The 4,488-nt window shown below is 36.3% G+C and overlaps 1 non-coding gene across 1 annotated transcript; it reads left to right on the top strand.

Annotated features, from left to right (window-relative positions):
- Positions 1-3,321: 3,321 nt before the first annotated feature.
- On the top strand, positions 3,322-3,426 carry LOC123325595. Its single transcript, XR_006540530.1, has one exon. It is a non-coding gene; the product is annotated as a U6 spliceosomal RNA (small nuclear RNA).
- The last annotated feature ends 1,062 nt before the right edge of the window (positions 3,427-4,488 follow it).

Here is a 4,488-nt window from a genome sequence, read left to right as displayed (position 1 = left end):
CACTTATAGTTCATAGTTGCCTGATGCATCTGCCAGTTCCTATAATTGCAGCCCACCTACCATCACATCCTGTTCCCTGAAGCTGTGTGTGTGTTGGGTGTTTGGGGCAAGTGGGCAGGATAGGGCATGAGGAAAGAGAAAGCATTGGGAGAAAAGATTGGGGAACTCAGTATAGACTAGATCCTTAGTAGTATTCCCTAGTACACTTTTCCCAGGAAACTGGGGGAAAAAAAACTGGTAAGACCTCAGTCTATTTGATTGTTTTTTCCTTATTTTACATTTATTTTTAAAATTTACTTTCCTTTTTTTTCATTTTCTTTACATTGTCTCTCTTGTCTTTGAGTAGGCCCTTTATGAACTACAAATTACTTCAGAAGTGAAAAGCTACACTTATTCTTTCTCTGTTACTGTAGAAAATTCTATATAGAAGCCATTATGACCATTACTAGGGACATTTTCTTACCTTTTTCTTAAGAAATAACCTTAAAGAATTCTCAACAAGTGGAAACTGAGATGTATGAAAACATGTCTAAAACCACTGTCCTTATGGTAATAGGTAACATTTGGGACAAGGAACAGGCCCTCTATACACTGTAGAAGATCAAAGAACACCAGAGGAAAAAGATAGATAAGTGACTTACCACTGGGCCCAGTATATTGCACTAAAAATAGAAACAAACATAAATTACAGTGGTTGTTGAATATGGTAAACACACATACCACTGATGTTTTCCAAAGGAGAACAGTTAAATAACTTCCTAGAATTACTAAATCCCAATCTTCAAGATTAAATATTTTTATTGGACTGTAGCCTCGCCATAAGAATCAGATCTTCCCCTAGGAGACTTGTAACCCTGTTTTAGTTGGAGGGAGAATCATTTCATGCTTGCCTTTTACTACAACAGGTGTTTGAAGTGAAATCTTTATTGTATTCCTTTCCTTCATTGTCCCCATCTTTTTTTCTCTCATGTCACTTTTTTTCACTCTCTTGGCCATCCTTCTTTTGTTTTCTTTCTCATTCATTTCTTATGTCCTCCCCCAGATTCTCTCTATTGCATCTTTGCTTTGGAACAGTCTTCTAATGTATACTGACAAACTACTATAATTATTATTAGAAAAATGTTATGCTACCTATTATGAATTTGAGTAATATATATGAGTTGGTGTATATACAGGAAACTTACCAATAGGTCCTGGAGTTTGCACTAAAAAGAAATCAAAACTGGCATATTAGTATGAGTGTTTGGATGAAGAATACATTTTTCATTAATTTTATTATAGGGATGGGGTTTTGGGAGGTAGAGTAAGGGAGAAGAAGTGATAACAGTAATAACATTAGGGAGAACTAAGCCAGGTATGATAACTGTATAGCAAAAGAGATATTGAGCATATATTGCAATTCAGCCTGAGATGAGGATCTCTCTAGAATCATTGTCAACCTAGGAGACGTTAGAGACATTAAAGGTTTAAACTTTATATTTTTATTTCCTGTCAGAAGATACTGCTTTTTTAAAGGACCCACCCTTGTACTAAAATATTTCTGACCAACTAATATGCTCTAGGGTAGGCTTGAAGGTAGGAGGTAAGGATATAGTCTTCTTACAGTTTCCAGCTAACTGACTACTGCTTTGATTAGCTTGAGTGTCTCTGGGAAAGAGTAAAAAAACCCTTTAGTTTTTAATGAGAATTTGGCCTTCAGGTGATTTTCTAGTTCTGATTAAAACTGCTATCTTACTTGACAACATTCCTTTTACTTAAGAATGATCCTTGGGGTGCCTGGGTAGTTCAGTCAGTTGTGTCTGACTCTTGATTTTAGCTCTGGTCATGATGTCATGGTCATGAAATCGAGCCCCGCATTGGGCTCCATGCTCAGAACAGAGTCTGCTTAAGACTCTCTCCCTCTCCCCCACGGACTCCCTCTCTTTCTAAAATAATTAATTAATTAATTAAAAAATAAGAAAATGAAAGGAAGAATGATTCTTGGTTGGTAAACTGCATGTGAACTGGGAGAACTATAAATACCTGTTAGAAAGCCTTATCTTTGGGCTTCCCTGAATGTAGTGACCATGTATTTGGGCATGTTCCTTATGGGATCCCTGCAGGTTATGTGTGTGGAGTTCTTATAGGATATTTTGGCTCCTGGGGATTCTAACTCCAAGCAGCTTCTGTATGTAGCCTATCGGAGGCCAAAGAGAATAGTTCCTGGGTGGCACCTTAGACACCTGCATAGACCACTTCGAGGACTACTGTCACAGAAGAGGGATGGTTGATGCTGCCCTAGTGGCAAGCTGTGCTTCCTGCCTTACGTCCCACTAAGTAGCCTGGTGAAGGCTGGGATCATCATCTGAGTCTGCACAGTTAATTGAATCTTAAAAGACCACCCTTCCTTTCAGTGGGCATTGCGTTGTCTCTCTTCTCCATAGCTCCTTACTTCATGGCACTCATGATGAGAAATATCCCAGTTCTAACCCATAAGCCCCAAAACCTTTAACTCTGAATTTTTTTTTTTCTGTGTAAAAAAGCTAGAAGATGGATTACCAGTTGTGGCTATCCTGGGCCATGAGTTGTAGACAAGCTAGAAATTTAGGTATTTTGCAAAAGTAATTTAATGTTTGCTTTGACTATATCTATAAAAAAAAAAATGCCCTTGATCCTGGAGTAGAATTCCTAGGATACCTGCCCTGTGGTGTAAGCCACTAAATCTTTAGACAGATAATCATTTCAAGTATTATTTTGTTTTCTTAGTTTTCCTATATTTTCTTACTCTTTTTCCTTTTTTAATTTGTGACTCTTTTGTAGACTTCTTTTACTTCTCTTTCTCAGCTTTATTTGTATTCATTTACTCTTTTTTCTTCTCCTGCCTTGAACTCAATCTCTTGCCTTCAACTTTCTTCCTACTTTTGTTCTTTTTAAATTTCTCTCAATTTTTCTCTTTTTAACCTGTATCTTTATTTCTGTCTGTTACTCTTTGTATTTCATTTTCTCTCACTTCCTCTCCCCATAGGCCTTTTTGTCCACTATTTTTAATATTTTAAGTTCATTGTATTCCTAACTAATAACCTTTTAGAGCACTCAAAATAGTAGTGGAAACTCACATTAAAAAAAAAGAGTCAGCACAACTTCTAAAGTTCTAACTTCATTAACTATCTTCCTTCCCTTATTTTTTTGAGGAATGGCTCCTGAACCTCAATTTTTTCATCTCTCAAGATGGGTATAATATCTGCTTTACCCACCACCATTGAAATGTTGTGTAGGCCCAACAAAATAATGCATGGGAGAGTTAGAAAAACTGTAAGCCATTATAGGAATTATACAAAGAATGTTCACTTCAGCAGCACATATACTAAAATTGGAACAATACAGAGAAGATTAGCATGGCCTGTGCTCAAGGATGACATGCAAATTTATGAAGGAATCACACAAAGAATGACTAGGTACAGATACAGAACTTACATTCATTCTGTCAGGCAAATATGGGAAACCTCAAACATCATTTTTTTTAGGTTTCTAATTTCAAAAATTCCTAATTTTTGTTAGGAATCCTATAACCCAGTGTGTGAAGCTATAATTATTTGCTCTTAGTTTGTAAATATGTAATTATGGACAACTGTATCTTGAACCTAACCATTATTTATAATGTTTCTATGGAAAAATGCAATAAGGTAAGTTGCTAAAAGTTGGTGAAAATAAAACCTAACTGTCTTGGAGAGAACTTTTCAGAGAAATTAGATTGGAAGACAAAACAGGATTTGCATTATTTCAAACATAATCCCAATAACAAAAAATTATTTGCAGGGAAAGCAAGAAGTTTAGGTGCTGTGTTCTAAATCTTTATTACATGGTGGTTCTAAAAGGCTAGATTATAGAATTTAGAAAAGACCACTCCTAGGGGGTTATTTTTTCACTTCGTATTTCAGCTTCATAGTTAATATCTTTTTTATTGCAGAACCTGGGTGAATCCAACCTCTAGGAATTCTGAGTGGAATAATGAGACAGCAGAAACACTTGATCCTGGAGTCTATGGGCATGAATCATTTGAAATAAAAATCAACTGACATTCTAAGCATTGTACAGGACCAAAAGACATTGTAATTGAGAGGTGACTTACCAATGGTTTTTTGAGAGAGCTCTAGAAAAATAAACAAAAGAAAAGAGAAAAGAAATCAGTAGCTGCTCTCAGGCTCTGGAGCCCATAGTTCTCATTTGCATGCTTTTCCTGGTAATCTATGCCACTAAACTTGGGCTCAGCTACAGTGGGTTAGCAAGGATGTTGACTTTCTTCGTGGATGCGAAGACAATCTAATCCATATAAGGGCCTCCTTATCTAATGGATCTACTGAGAGGCTAAGTAGCAAAGGTACTAAGTAGAGGTCACCCTTTTGGCCCATTTAAACCCCTGTAGAGGATTGGAAAAATCCTTTTCCATTTAAACTTAATTTTCTTCCTTTCCCCTATAATTTCACTTCTGTCCATCACATTCTGTTTTTA

This window comes from Neomonachus schauinslandi, chromosome 8 (genome assembly GCF_002201575.2).
Source record: "Neomonachus schauinslandi chromosome 8, ASM220157v2, whole genome shotgun sequence".
NCBI classification, from domain to species: domain Eukaryota; kingdom Metazoa; phylum Chordata; class Mammalia; order Carnivora; family Phocidae; genus Neomonachus; species Neomonachus schauinslandi.
The sequence above is the reverse complement of the archived record's forward strand: the minus strand, read 5'-3'. Positions and strand labels throughout refer to the sequence as shown.